Source organism: Oryzias latipes, chromosome 9 (genome assembly GCF_002234675.1).
Source record: "Oryzias latipes chromosome 9, ASM223467v1".
Lineage (NCBI taxonomy): Eukaryota > Metazoa > Chordata > Actinopteri > Beloniformes > Adrianichthyidae > Oryzias > Oryzias latipes.
Genome location: NC_019867.2, coordinates 23031167 through 23047482, shown reverse-complemented (window position 1 = coordinate 23047482; position 16316 = coordinate 23031167). Strand labels below are relative to the sequence as shown.

Below are 16316 nucleotides of genomic sequence, written 5' to 3'. Positions count from 1 at the left end.
TTGCGTATAATTTGGTTTTGTGGAGGCAAGAAAGGCATTACTAAAATAAGAAAGATCAAAAGAAACTCAAATTACACGGAGCGAAAGCACTAAAGCTTTGTCCAAACACCATCTATTCTCCTTAACCGTAGACAAAGTTGACGACTCGCCTCAAAACCTCATTTTTGATTGTGCAAAAAACAACCAGAATTTAGAAAGAGGATGTTTAAAAAATGAAATGTGTTTCTCTTTTCAAAGGCCCATTTGAATAAAAATTGTGGTTTTGGTGTTTTTAACATGTTCTTGTGGCATTTTTCTCATGGTAGAGGACATATATAAAGATTAAAACTGCTTTTGTTTGTATTTCTTTATTCAAATTGTTGTGAATCCCGAGTTGATGAAAAAACGTCATTAAAAAAAAGTTGTCGTTGTTAAGTACAAACTACAAAGGGAGAACCACTAGCTCACTGCTCCACTCCATTCTGATGCATTGGCTTGCAGACGACTAGACCCATATTTGTCTTTGCCTTCCTCGTCTGAGCTGGCACCTGGCTCAAAACTGTAAGGCTGGATAGCTCCAATATTGCTCACAATTTTCGCTGGCCCGATGATGTTAGATTGACAGTGTGAGGGGCTGTAAGCTGGCGGGAGAAAGTGTAAAAAGTAAGATGATGGGAAGTGGGGGAGGGTTACTCCGTGCCAATGGTCCAGTCCACAACTCAGAGGTGAATTTCTAATAAAATCCTGCTGCTAAGCAGAAACTAAATTCTAGAAAACGACACAGGTTTTTTGATTTCGGCTAAGAATAGTAAAATGATCAATGAAAGACCACTGGGAAGGCTTTTACAATGGATCAAAAAAAGATCGGAGTGGGAGTTTAATGTTTTATTTTCCCTGTAATTCCGGTGTCTCCCCATAGTTGGCACACTATAAATACATTGATCTTTATTTAGTTTCAAATAGTTACTCCGCAATCATGTAGTATTGGAAGATTTGTTGTTTTTCTGACGTTCAGAATTTTTTTTTTCAAAATTACATTACAAAACACGCAGAATGCCCCTCGCACCCAACAATAGAAGACATAAACAAAAATAAACGAATATGACTTAAAGAGTAGAAATAGAAACCGACGTGGAAACCTGACTTTACGTTTTCCCCAAGGGACATTGGTGCAATTGGCACTAAAATGAGAACAAAAGTCACAGTTTTAAATGAAAACTATGTTTTAAAATATCTATATATTAATTTTCAATCAACATTATTATGTCCGGATTCCTAGTTATTTCTTTCTCTTTTAAGGTGGATCACCAAAATACTCCATGCATCTGCTCCTCATCCACCCGTCTCAGTTTGCTCTAATTTTCGATTCCTTCAAACAACATCATCTTGGTAAACCATGCCATGCTTTGCTGCCAAAATGGACTTCGTTTTGGCCACTGGAGGGAGCCTGGTTGAGGCCCGACTGCAGCGCTCTACCCGTCTCCTTCATTGCCGTCTTCTGTTTGCAGAGACTCTCTTGACTTGCTGGTGTTGCCACAGTGCTAAATTGCACAGCTGTTCCACAATCTGCGGCAGTGTTAATTACCCAAATGTGAGCTGCAGTTCGTCAGCTCCTCACTAACGAAGAGGCCTGCTTTTCAGTGAGCATGCCGTATGTTCGGCATGTAGGCCCGTTTCCACACAACGGCTCCGCAGGCTGCGTGGAGACCACCGTACACATCTGCATCCCACAGACGATGCTTCTAATTAAAGCGCCTGACTCAAATCTGCTTACTAAGGGGGAAAACTACGCAGGCTGGATTAAAAGACTGGGAGAGCGGTGAAGTGGGATAGGAAGGATTTAATACACCGCAAGTAAAAGGGCTTAGGAGGAATATGAGAAGTCTCTGTGGCAAAGCTGGAAGGAAATACTGTGTGAATGTGAGCCGATCAGTCAGCATTTGTCAGTCTGATCCCTTAGCAGTTCAAAAGGCTCCAAGCAGAAACAGACAAGAAGGTTGTTTTCTAGAAAAGTGGCTTCTTGGCACACCCGGCCAGCACATCAATGTTTCACTGCTAGACCAAAAAAGTCTAACAATAAACAATTATTTGAGATCAAAAAGCCACTTTAGATGTGTGTTGCTCCCTTCATCGGTGCCCAGTAATGACGTCCTCTAACTAAGGGCCTTTACTCTGTACGGCACATCCTCTACAATGAAATGCTACAAAAGATGGTGTTTTCCCATGACTCCCCTTCTCTGACTAAAAGCCTTAAGCTACGTTCACATCGCCCTCGGCAAAGGATGTTCAAGCGACCACTTCCAATGCAAAGTCTATGTAAACATGCGTTTTGAGCTTCCACATTCAAAACGCTCGTTTTGACGTGTAACTATGCAGACTTTTCCGACGGTTTTCAGGCTCTACGTACCAAACGCGCTGCCATTGAAAACGCCCTTCAACACCATTTAACTGCTTGAAAGTTAAAGCAGTTGAACTTTGACCAATTAGACACTCAGTTTTGGTAGCGATGTATGAATGGCGTCTCTTTTAGTTCACGGAGGTGTCAACCGTTTGAAAATAGGTTTTCGTCAGACCAGGATTCTATGACACCAAGTCTTTCATATATCAGTATAGAGCTGTCAAAGAAAAAGCCTGAAGCAAGATTCACAACATTGGCGTCGCTTTGACATTTCGTACCAAGCCTCTTCCAACTGTAGATGGTGATCATGAGCTAGTAAACAGTAGAAAAAGAAAAAGCCCCTTCTTTTATTGTTTAGTGAGTAAAACATGGGCTATATGTGTGTTCAAGAACCCATGTTTACGGGGTTCTTGAATGCTCGTCACATGCCCAGTTTGTTTGTGACCAAACGGGAATGTACCCACCTCCAGTTAGACTCTACAGCCCGAAGGAGCACTGGGAAACAGCATAGTAAGTGCACCAAGCTTGGTGTCACGGGGGCTTGTACAGAGCGCAAAACGATGGGGCAATTAGACCCACACGACACTGTGGAATGGCGTGATGAAGGACTCCTGGGCTCGTCTCCTCCGCCTCTGTTCCTCTATCATTAAGGATTGAGCAGCCACATCTGGCTAATGGCACGCCTGGGGTTCTTGCTCAAACACTGTGCCACGCCGCGCACATTTAATTATGCCTCATAAAGGTAACAAAAGACACAGGCTGCTCTCGGGAAAGCACTGCTCGGAAATCAGAAAGAGACACACAGAGAGGAGGGTGGTGGTGGTGGTGGGGGGTGCTGGCCAGCTGCCAGAATCACAGGTTGATCCAGGTCGGCGGTTTCAAAAGAGGGGAATTCACTAAAGGGTCTCCACCTCTCCTTGAGATGGGGCTGTCATGAGGAGATGCTCAGAATCAAAGGATGTCTGGTTTGATTCTTCTTGTTCTGTAGATCATGGCCTCCACTGGCTGTGGCTATCAAAGGCTAATTGCGGCTGGACTATAGGGAATAAAGGAGAACCTGCTAAAAATATGTTTGTATATGGGATTTAGTAGCTTGTTTGAAGTGAAGATGGACTTGGGCGGCAGTGGCTCAGGCGGTTGAGCAGGTCGGCCAATGATCGAAGGGTCGGCGATTCGATCCCTGAAGGTCCTGGTGATGGTCAGAGGGGCCGTAGGCGCGTCCTGGCAGCCACGCCTTTGTCAGTCTGCCCCAGGGCAGCTGTGCCTACGTCACTAGCTTAGCATCACCAAGTATGAATGAGGAGTGAATGAATAATTGATACACATTGTAAGCACTTTGAGTGTCTGGAAAAGCGCAGATAAATCAAATCCATTGTTATTATCATTGTTTTTCAATGGAAACAACACAAGGGGAGAACGAACACAACAGTGTGTGGCCCACAAGCTCGCCACGTTTGCCCACGACCATCAAACGCACATTAACCGCTGACTGAGTGACGGGCTGACCTATGACTTCAGAAGTATCTGGAGCTTTTCAAAACATCATGGATGGCTGCTTTGTGCAGCGCACAGCTAACATTAAGAGCAACGACAGCGAAGAAAAAAAAAAACAAAAAAAAAGAGAAACATGAGCTGTCGCAGATACATTTATAGGAAAGCATCAGACAGGACCCGGTGGCAGTTTGAAGAGCTGGCTAACACCACAGGAAAGGTCACTGTTCACTTCTATTTGGACCTTCCCATAAATCCCCTGCTGCCCGGTGCAGTCACGCAGCTGGCTGAGAACAACAAGACTGCAATAAAAATACACAGACAGAGAATAAAATAGGATTTTTTTTTTGCTAACACCTCTTTGTCCCTTGACAACACCAAGCTCGGGGGCAGAAGGAAGACCTTCTGTAAACCTCAATGTTAAAAACAGATCATTGTGCATTAAGACCCATTCAGCTGAAAATCTTCTTTTAGGTTTCTTGTGGATTTTTTCTTATGATGGAAGACATACATAAAGAAAATTAAGTTGAAAAATAGCCTTTCTGAGTATTTTTTTTTCATTTAAAACAGCATAATCATAGTTAAAAGACTCCTGGGAACACTTTTAAAATAGATTAAAAGATGATCGGAGTGGCGCAAAGGAGGCAATAACCCACCTCTGGATGAGGATCTACTTTTTGGGAGTGGAAAGAATAGTTTTAAGGTGAGTCTCTTTTCAGGATTAAGACATAGATCCAAGTTCACGAGGAATGAGCATAAATTCTCTAACTCCCACTGTAGAAGTGGTAAAAAATGCTCACGGTGTGTCCTTGAAGTAAGAATATCAGCGCATGCTATGCATCATCTGTTGCAGTCTAACAAGAACAATTCACATCCTATACGGTTCATTAGTCTGCAAACGAGACAAGTTTTTAATATATTTCCAGTGAAATATGTCAAATTTTGCATTAAATGCACAGGTTTTTAAATGAAAATATACAAAGTTGATCATTCTGACTTTTTATATGAGTACTATTTGTGCCAATAAACTAACGCTGGTTGTTTGAAGAAACTGGTGGATTCACAAACTTTACATTCAGCACCAGGAAAACATTTATCAGACTCGACGCAGTGGAACGGCTTAGGATGAACCTGCTTTCCATCCAGTACACCATAAAAAATAATAATAAAAAAACTGTGAAGCTGCTGGCCTTCACAAAAAGTGAAAGACTCTTTCTGCAGCACATCCTACATTTTGAGTTTCCCACAGAGCTCATAGTTTAAGCCAATTTGGAAAGTCTCCACGTTTTCGACAGGTTCCAGTTGGGATTTATAAAACAGTTAGAACATGTTCCTCCCTAAACACAGCTATAATCCTTAATGCATCAACTGCATACTTAACTGACACTTTTTTTTTATTATTTAGCTTGTTTATTCTAAGCGTGACACACAGCAGGATAAAGTATTTGGCTACTTTCTAATACCTACTGATAACATTGGGAGTGTTTTCTCGAAAATCTCTTCAACTCATTTTCCACCTCTGAGTTTATTCGCAGATTCAAACTAAATCTCCGTTTCTCCTTCCATCTCGTCTGCAGGCTTCAGGGGGCACATGGCATTAGTCTCATGACACTGGGTTTTTCATGTCTTTCCCAGCTGTGATCCGCCTGAACTCTTACATTACAAATAGCTGAAGGATTTTTCACCCTCTTATCACATTTGCCAAGCAGGCCTGTCTCTTATCAGCTTTCCGCTAGAGATAAATGCGCTTTTGAAGATAGGAATAAGAGAGGTTTCTGCAAGCTAATTCCAGAAACCCATCTGCAGTAGATTACAGATAGGTGCCAGGGAGCAGAGGAAGGATTCAGACTTTAATATGAAGGAGGGCAGAGTTGGCAGGTTGAGGTGTGGTTGGTTATGACACGCTCTCCCACCCACATAGACACACAACTAACAAGCAACAACAGGGGACAGTGGATGGATAAAGCTGCTTTTTTTTTATTCAAATGTTTGGTTTGGCACTGTTAATGAGGAAAATGATCTTTCCAAAATATTTTTTTCAGAGGTGTAAAATAAAAATCTTTATTTTTCTAGTAAAAAATGAGTCAATTCACTAACAAATCTCGCTTTAGTGACAATATTTCACCTTAGAAAAGTTCATCACATGTTTTTGTTTTTCTGCTTGGACGGTATTAAATCTCAATGTTTACACCCTCAAATAAAAAGTAAAAAACAAAAACACACAACAGATTTTCTCTAGAATTTTCTTTTTCTGAGACAAAATCCACACCACTAACGTTGTTTCCTTAAGAGTCTCACTTTGTGCCAAATTCCACTTATAGTTTGTTTGACACAAAGAGATTACTCCAAAGATAAATACATCATAAAACATTTTAAAGCGGGATGATTGCGTCACTATGGAAATATACCAGTAATACTACTATCAGAACAAAATGGGGCAAACCGCTGTAAGCTCACAAATGGAACGGATCTTTAAGCTGCTATAGGATTATCATTAAAAAAATAGTCGAGAATGAAAGCTCAATTCTTCAAAAATGGGCCAAAAAATAAAAAAAAAACAATTTGCGCGTCTCCAGGCGGGCGATCTGAGGCCGAATTGACGGGAGACGTGTGAGCCAGCGTGACCTTGATGGTTGAGATTTTCGTAGGGCGGTGGGGGGGAGGAAGAAAACCTAATTAAACAGCTCCTCCCGCGGTTCTAAAGCACTCACAGTGCGCGCGTAAAAGCGTGCGTGACCGCATCCTACCACAAGGCTGGCATCTGTAAAACGGTCCAAACCTGACTGCTTTGCAGCCAGCGACTCTGCTGTAGTCTAAACAAGAACAAGCCCCAGCCATTCGCTCCATTAACATGCTACCAGTGTGTGTGAAAAGCCAGGCGTTTGTTTTTAGGACCATTTTTCGCGTAAAAGAAAATGTTATTTTTGCGCAGCGGAACTTTCAGCTTCTTTGGCCTCTTAAAAATATTTCAGGTAGAGAAAAAAATAGTAATGAAAAATGATTTTCAGTCTTATTTCTTTTTGCATGTTTTCTTTGGAGTACATCCGTGTCGCAAGAAGAAAAACGCGTCAGAAACGGACTATATCTGACAATAATAATAATAATAGTAACATTTATAATAATTATAATTAATATCTTAATTATCAACGCTCCAAGCATTATTAGCGAGATATTTGTCTTCAGGTTTTTGTTTTGTTTACGCTCAAACCGACTCACTGTTTCACCTGTAAAAGAAAGGCTACAATGAGCCCGGACACCGAATCTTACCGTTTCCAAGCGCGCGGAGCTCGGTCGCTGAGGGTATCCAAATGATCAGCCAGGCTGCAGAAAACAACAACCTGCGTGCATAAACGGACTCGAATAAGCCTGTTTGAGATTAAATCCAAATGTAAAAGTGGGACACTGTTCAGATGTCGGACAACGAGGAAGCAGAATAACCTGCCAGAACAATAAAATCTTCGACGAGGAGAGGTTTTTTTTGCCTCCGTCTTTCGGTAGAAAACAAAAGTATCGAATTTAATTTTTAAAAGCAGTGCAATGTGCAGTTCTTTTTTTACTTCTCGAAAGTTTCTGCAGGCTGTTATCGGAGCTTCCGTGACGGAACGGAGGAGCTTTTATCGCGCCAGAGAGAGTCGCGCTTGCTCGTAGGGTCCAAGCTCGGTCAGCTCCGATGGCAAAGCGTCCACAGTAGATTCCCCCTCAATGTGTCCTTCGATCTCAAGCAGAGAACACGACAAAATCTAGATCCAACAGAGGCGCGCTGGCGCTGTCTGTGACGTGCGTTCGGGAGAAGGAGCGGGCAGTTATCCACAGAAAAGAAAAATCCCGGCGCCGTTGAGCGGAAAAAAGGAGAAAGGAGGAGAAGAACGCAGTGCGCTCTGCTCCTGTTTGAGGCGTTCTCCACGCGCAACAGAAGAGCAGCAGGCGAAGCTGAGCTGCGCGTCACCCGGACAGAGAGAGAGAGAGAGGGAGAGGGAGAGAGAGAGGGAGAGAGAGAGAGAGAGGGAGCAGCTGTTGAAAATAAGATGAGACCAGAGCAATCAATGGAAGAAGACCTGATCACATTTTCTTTTTAGTCTCCATCGACAATCGTTAAAAAGCGCATTAGTTCTTTGTTCTCTTTTCATATATATATATATATATATATATATATATATATATATATATATATATATATATATATATATATATATATATATATATATATATAAGTAAAAGAGTTACCACTGAATGCGCTTTTTTTGGGGGGGAATAGCGTACATACAGTGGCGGAGCTAGAACCTTTTGTATGATGGGCTGGAAAGGGGGGCAGAAGACATAGGAGGTGGCAAATGAAAGCAGCAGAGTGAAAGGCCTAAAATGAGATGATACAAAATTACGTCTTTCAAACTTATTTTTTTTAATTATTATTATTAATATTAAAACAGCAGTTCTTGTAGCTGAGGTGCTATTACTAAAGGTAAAGCAATAACTTAAAATAAAAAAAATGTGTAGAAATTCAGACACAATACAGGGGCTTAGCAAGTCATTCAAGGGGCGCACGATTTCATTCAAAAATATTGCTTTTGTTATTTTTGCAATGCTTAAATAAGCTTGTATTGATGAGTTTCTTTGTCAATAATGATACTAATATTGACTGGAAAATTTGGAGGCAGGTGAGAGGGGCGAAGCTTTGTATTGGAAGGGGGAGGGGCAGCTGCATATTTTATTATCCATTTTATTATACATCAATTTGTTTTCATATAAAAATACAGATTTAAAGTGGCACATAAAGACCCATTTAAATGAAAATTGTAGTTTTTGTGTTTTTAACATGTTCCTGGGGCATTTTTCTCATGATGGAGAACACATATATAAAAGAAAGAATTAAGCTTAAATTTGGATTTCTATGTCTTTCTTCAAATCGTTGGGAATCAGGAGCAAACCAAAAAATGTCATCTGAAAAAGAGCTTATTTGTGACGTAGAAACAACACAGGGCATGCACAAGCTTCATTCTGATGCAGACTAGACTGGATCCAGGTGGACCAAAACCTTACGGCTGGAAGGCTCCAACATTGCTTGCGATTTTTGTTCCGCCAGTTATGTTAGGTTGGAGGTGAGAGAGGCTTTAAGCTAGCGGGAGAAAGTGTAGACAGAGAGCTCTCAGTAAGGTCAGGGGGATGGGGTTGCTCCCTGCCAACGATCCCGCCCACAACTCAGGGGCAAATTTCTAATGAACTACTGCCACTCTGCAGAAACTATGTCCTAAAAAATGACAGTTTTTTTTAAATGTACATAATCATAATGAGAAGTCTTGACAGTAGATCAAACGATGGTCGGAGAGGGACTTTGATGCTCATTAGTAACTGTGTTCAATAAGTTTTAATGAAAGAAATGTTTGATCACCAGTGACAGGATTGCGGTTATGAAACCGCAGTGTCATGTCTTTGCAATCCAACTTTTATGTCTGCACATAATCCATAAATGCATAAACACAAACCTCTCATGTGGAACATCTACTTGTACATTTTTTTAATCCTTCCACGCCAGGACAGTCACCAACTGGACAAAGCAATTTACACGCCTCACCCTTGAATGCAGAATGTGTGTGTGTGTGAGTATGTGTGTGTGTGTGTGTGAGAAGGGGGATATAAATGGGTGGAGGGAGGATTCTAACCTCCATTGACCCCTCCAGTCTAACAATTCCCTAACCTCCCCTAGTAGCCATGGGGGAATATGGATTGGCATGAATCTATAAGCTTTGCTTATCTACCTTTTCCTTTTCTGCAGTGAAGATGTTAGACTTAAAACGTTCTTAAGAGAAAGACTCTCTGAGGCTAAAGAGGAGGAGGAGGAGGAGGATGAAGCTTTGACGTTTCCTACAAAGTTAAGGCCCGTGGTTATCCCGTTCGCTCCTGTGACCTGCTTAAGTTAGCCATGATTGAAGTCAGGTTGAAAGAGGCTTATGCCTGCAAAATGAAAAGGCAGAGTAGGGTTCACTTCCACTCCTCCACCTCTCTGTGGAGTTTTGCTGGAGCTGAGTTTAAGGCTGGTGTTTACTCTCTGCCTTGCTGTGTAATACCCCATGGATTCACCCAAGAGAACGGTAGCTTTGCTTTATGAAGCAACTCTTTTTCAAATAAACCAACAAACTAATATAACACAATGATGTGGAGATTTTAATAAAGAGAATTGTTACCAACTGGAAACACAACACGACTTGTTTTTTTACTAGTTGACAAAAAAAGACTCTCTAAGGCCATAGTTTATTGTTTATGCCACAATGTGTCATCTCTTCAGTGTTACATTTCATCCATGCCTAATTCCTCTTTGTTTCTTGGATTTTTTTTTAATGTAAAATCAATGGATCCCTTCTTTAAAAAGAAGGCTTCTATGTTAGGATATTTTTCAGAGTTGTGAGACTGGAACATTTTTAATGTCATTTCCTTGGCATAGCTTTAACCAGGCACTAACCGAAAACCAACCCTTTGAATTCCACACTGAAGAAAATTTGAAAAAAAAGTAGTTAAAGTAACTCTTACTTCACAAAAAAACCAAGATTGGGAAAGTTACTTAATCCTTTCACACAGTGCTTTAGCTCTAGTGTTTCCACCGTAACTCTTCAACTCTTAAGTGGTGTAGACTTTACTCAATCAATGTAAATCATCTGATTCTGTTGCACTGTTGTGCAACACTTTATGTTCATAATGTGTTGCATATCAGTGCAATCTCCGGTGTTAAAGGGTTAAGGAGGTTTTTATTCAATTCAATGTAAATGGCCCCAACTAATCAACATTTTTACAAGCTAATTTAAAAAAAAATATTGGCTGTACTTTGGTTTGATTTCATATCCTCAACAATTATGTAGCTCATAGTTTACTTTTTATTATATTATTTAAAAAAATATATTTATTTCTGTAATTTATTTATTTCTGCTGTTAGTCCCACTAACAGGGTCAAATTTGGGGATGTCCTTTTGAGGGAAAATATGACTGACTGCCAAGGGAAAAAAAACACCTTTGGCCCATTACAAATAAACAGGTCACATGATCCCATTCAACATCTATATAGGTCAAATGTGATTATGTATGCAGTAGAATAACCTTTTTTAAATCACAAAGTTCTAAACTACAAACTAACTTTAATACATAACACCTTGGATTTTCCTGAAAGACTGAACAAATTTAGTTTTCGAGGCTGGTGTGGAAGTGGAACTGCAAGAGTCCACCTCACTATTTCAAAGTGACATGCAGTCATTACTTTTCTTGAAGAAAGCCTGGATGTATTTTCTGACCTTCAGGACTTTAACAACCAGCTTTCAGCCTGCCATACATTTAATGGTGGGCCACTGATGCTGCCAGCTCCAACCAGAAGAACAGTTAATATCTTGTAAGCCAGCGCTGACTGAGTGGATCTACAGCTCAGCTCCAAGTATCCGCCTCGTAAAAATAGCATCTGGCTTACAACGTTTTCCTCTTTAACAGCTTCCTAAAATAAATACATGTAAGCTCTTATGTGAGAAAAAGAGACACCAGTCAGGACTGCACAATGTTGGTTGCAGATCTTATGCTGGCAGGAAGTGTTAACATGGACTACAAACAACTAATTTATGAAGGCGAACAGACAAATATATCTTGGTGGAGATTTGAATAGCAAAATCCCGTTTGTGGAAATGAAAAAAGCCTAGCAGATCACCACCAACACATGGCCATGGCAATATCAAAGAGCATTTATTATCCTGACTAATATCTGCAGTGAAGTAATTTCCGAGTACTGCGAGTCCGACTTCCAGCTACCCCTGCTCTTAACATGAACAGTAATGATGGTGGAAAGGCACGACACAGACTGTCACCACCTAACGGAATCTAGTGATATTTTATTCCATTTTATTTCTGCAGCTCTGCATTGTAATTTCTGTCTGGGAGTGCCTTGAACAAGCCATGATTTATTCATTTCTGTAGTTTGGGAAGCAAACAGAATCAGAGTGAAAAAACAAAAACCAAATTTCTTTATGCAATAAGTCTCTTTTTTTTTTAATATGCATGGACATTCTTGGTCAGTGATCTGGAGCTTCCAAAACAAGTAATGCTCTCAAAAACAAAGGTCATACAAGGTTTACACCCAACTAGAGGTTAGAGAAATGATCAAGATGGGATAAATTTAGAGTTGGATTCGATTGCATTTGGATTAGAATTACATACACTATTTAATTTGATTTAGGATGTTTACACAGTATGCTGTTGCAAGTGTGGTTATGCGGTTTATTGGATGAAGATTGTAAAAAAACAAAACAAAACATGAACCTCCATTTGTTTTCACGTTGATTGGACTAAACCAATCTAAAGATTTAAAGATGAAAAAAAAGCACATAGAACAAGAGTTTTATCCATTGACTGTATATGGTAACTAGACTGAGTGACTACTCCCCCCCTCGCATTCCAAACAGGAAGTGACCCGCTAGCTTTAAAAAGCCAAAACCCCATTGACTTCTACTGAGAAATAAACAGTTACTACTCATTCATTCTATTTGCCAGAATAACCATCCTTGCTCTAATAACTTTTAAACATGTTTTTGATAATCCTAATTTTTTTTCATGATATTTTTTCTGTAGTAGACAATTTTTCTGAAGCATAGTTGCTGAAACTGGTTCAATTTTTTCTTTATCTTCTCCTTTTTTTCCTTTGTTATCTGCTCTTTGACCATCTGAACAGTTCATTGACATTGACATAGTTGTTCAACAAAACCAATATTTACTTGCAAGTGAACCAGACCTTCGTTTTTAGCTGGCAAACTTACCTCAAAAAAGAAAAGGAAATGTAGTGTGATCCATCCAAATATTCCAGTGTGAAATTCCTCTGAACAGCAGCTGGATCCGAACCCTGGTCCTCGAGACACACTGTCCTGCGTGTTTCCAAAGCTGCTCAACTCAAACACACTTGATTTAGATCATCTTCAACCTTTGTAGAGACTTTGCCGTGGCAGTCATTGAAGCCAGCTGTGTTAAAGCAGGATAGGATAGAAACCATGCAGGACAGTATTCCCTGAGGACAAAGGCTGGGAAACACTGCTCTTTTGTCTGTAACTGCATTCAGTTGAGACTGAAGCATCTTGTAATATCTCGTTGAGCCGCAGTCAGCAAATGTTTCTGGGGGTCCCGCTCAACATGAAAAGTCTTCCTGATTGATCGATGCGATGTAGAACAAAAAGTTCCCGCCGCCGGGCACATTAAAAATGAAAATTTTCTGCGATTCAAAGGGCTGAGTTGTTAGGGCAAAATGAGATGAGAGCTGGTAACTCTGCTAGTTTTGCCAGAGGAGCCCCTGTAGCAGCTAGTCCCAGCTGATCCATCCATCAGCCTTCAAGCCCGTAGAGGTGAATGACTTTTTGAAGGCTCTGCCGGCTACCTTATCCCGAGGCTTAACAATTCAATATTGGTTGTTGCCGAAGATAATTACTCTCCATTGATGGTGGAACACCCAGGGCTAGCTGCAGCCATTTGCATTGCCCAACTCCGCAGATCAATGAGGAGGGAAAGCAGTTGGGAGCTGATAACGGTGTTCGTTAGACCTGCATTTCTGGAAGCGATGTTTTGCTCCCTCCTGCTTTTTATTCTCCACCCCCCTCCCCTCCCCTCCCACAGAAATATTCTCCCCCACTTCATCTTCTTTGAGTGAACAAGGTAAAGAATGGGTCCCACAGATAGAATCAGCAAGGACATTGCTGTCTTTATTCGGCCTCCAAAAGCATGCACATGTCACCTTGACATTCTTTATCTTCAACACCGAGCTGGAAGGAGAAAATGTGCAAACTAGATCCCACATTTGATACACAATTGTTTATAGGCACTCAGCTTTTATTTTCATTCTTCCCGAGCTGCTTGGAAGACTGACAAAGAAAAAGCGACGCCTTACCGCTCGTGACAAGACAACATGGAAACCAAAGATCCAGCTTTGTGTGATCTGTTGGCGGAGTTGTTTCTACCACAGCACAATTTGTACAAATTAAAGGAAAACAAGAAAATGCGATAAATAAGAAGCTTATGGAGATGTAAGAATGTGAATACAACAACATTTGGCGTTAGTCTAACAAAATGGAGAGACACTTGCACAAAAAAAATCACACAAATGTGTTAAAAACTGCCATGCGGCAAAGGTGTCTGAATATTGATGGTTTTCACGGTCACCAGAACTTCTGCACAGGATATGATACAGAGATTCAAAAACAAGTGGTGTTATATTCCTTTGTAATTTAATTTCCATTCTTTTAACAAGATAAAAGTGAATTGTGTTTCGTCTCGGAGAGTGTAAAAGACATTTGTGGATTAATTTTTCATCCCCATTGATAATTTAATATACGCTGACACAAGTTTATTAACATTCTATGACTTTTCTTGCCCTGTGAATAATGTCCATATAATGTTGTACCACTTTAAGGGGGAACTATCATTTATCAGGTAGCCGAAGTTGCTCAGTAAAACATTAATAGTTAAGGCACCTGCAAAACCCTTTAAAATCCCAGTGAAACTGAAATGAAAAAAAGAGAGAAAAAGACCTATTGTAATGGTTTCTCACCGTCTACTTATGGGGCTAAAAAGCAATAGCTAAAAGAGAAAATGTGCAAGAAAAAAAATTAGCAGATTTGGAGCTTTAATAAAAATCCATGACCGAGACAAGAGAATAGTCAGATCAAGGTGGATGATAAAATGTGATAAAATGCATATTCAAAGGCATGTTACCAGTGGTGATCAGGGCCAGGCTGCACTAACAACCAACAAAACCTGGTATTTAAAAGACCCACTCCAACGAAAAGCAATGAAACAGGAAACAACCCATGGCAAAGAAAGTCGGTAGAACTGCAGGTGCACCAATGGTTAAAGATATAATAGAAGGAAAATGACAGATTATTTGTTAGCATGAAAAACACGCACTTGCCAGCAGAGACTGGAGTGAGATTAAATATAGGGTTAGCAGAGCAAAGCCCTAATCCATTCAGAGACAAATGCGAGGTCTCTGAAGCACATTTGTTGTGCGGCCTGAGGTTTAACAACTAGCGGTGTAACTCCATTTCTCATCATTACCTCCCTGTGCTGCAGCGTGGCAGAGATACGGAATACCAGGAATGGAGGGCAAAAAAAAACCAAGGATGGAAACCACACATGGACAAATTCTGGAAAGAATTCCTAAAATTATGTTTGTTAGGAACGAGAAACATGCTCAAAATCATTACAGTATTTTCCACTCTATATGGGACACCGGATTCTAAGGCTCACCGTCAATGAATGATCTATTTTCAAACTTATGTTACAAGGCGCATTAAGCGAGACAAAAGATTCAGAGAGAAGTCCATCAGTCAGTTAGCCTTTATTAACTGCGTTCACAGTAACTCTAGACCTTGTGGCACGCTACATGTTATCCATATTAGTATATGGACAATACCTGTAACTCCCAACCTTGTTTGCAACATGTAAAAAACAAATTGATACCAATAAACAAATGTAACAGTGACTATGCTAACTCCAAACCTTAAAAGTAACAGTCCGACACAGCTAAATCTTGGCCATGTGTTAGCTTTATCACAATACCTGCAACTACCAATGTTGTTAGCAATAAATGGAAAAAAAAAGCAAATGTTACTGTGACTACACTAACTCCCAACCTTATTGGTAACACAACAAAACTGTCAGCCATGTTAGCAGCTGTTGCTTTTTCACAATACCTGCAACTCCCTACCTTGCTAGCAACACGTAAAAGAAAACACAGTCAGACACCGCTACATGTTAGTTGCGTTCGCGATTTACAGAAATCTCCAACCTTTTTTGCAAATTGAAAAAATAAACAGAAAGACATATTGATGGAGCGCTGTGTATCAAAATCACTTTGGGGCGGCTGTGGTGCAGTGGGCGGTCGACCCATGATCGTAAGATTGCAGGTTCGATTCCCTGCTTGCACGCCCATGAGTCGAAGTGTCCTTGGGCAAGACACTTTACCCCACCTTGCCTCTGGTGGTAGGCAGGCGCCTGTGTTTGGCAGCGGAGCGGCCACCAGTGTGTGAATGTGGGTCTGGGTGAATGGGTGTGTGACTGTAAAGCGCTTTGTCCTTGTAGGTAGAAAAGCGCTATATAAGTATATGCCATTTACCATACGCCATCAGTAAACACAACCAAGATTGATATGAATTTAAATGCATCTACTAGAGCTGAAAATACAGTAAATGCATGAATGCAGTATTATGATAGTGGAAGGATGTGCTAAGTGATTGAGGGGTATTTCTGAGGCAGTGTGCTAGCTGTGTTTTGGAGCGACAACTGTAGACATGACTGCAGTAAGTCAGCACAGAGTCAAATATGGAAATCCAGCAGCTTTCAAGATACAAGGCCTTCTTTTCACGTCACAGGATTTGTCAGGGTGGATGAGGCAGATGCTTTGACAGATTTAGGAAGCTGGGGGTGGGGGCCCTTTTGGCATCCA

At 40.7% G+C, this 16316-nt stretch overlaps 1 protein-coding gene across 7 annotated transcripts in view; it reads right to left on the bottom strand.

Moving 5' to 3' along the window:
- fbrsl1 (fibrosin like 1) overlaps nucleotides 1-16316 on the bottom strand; it is a 358066-nt gene that overhangs the window by 59655 nt on the left and 282095 nt on the right. The window lies entirely within an intron of this gene.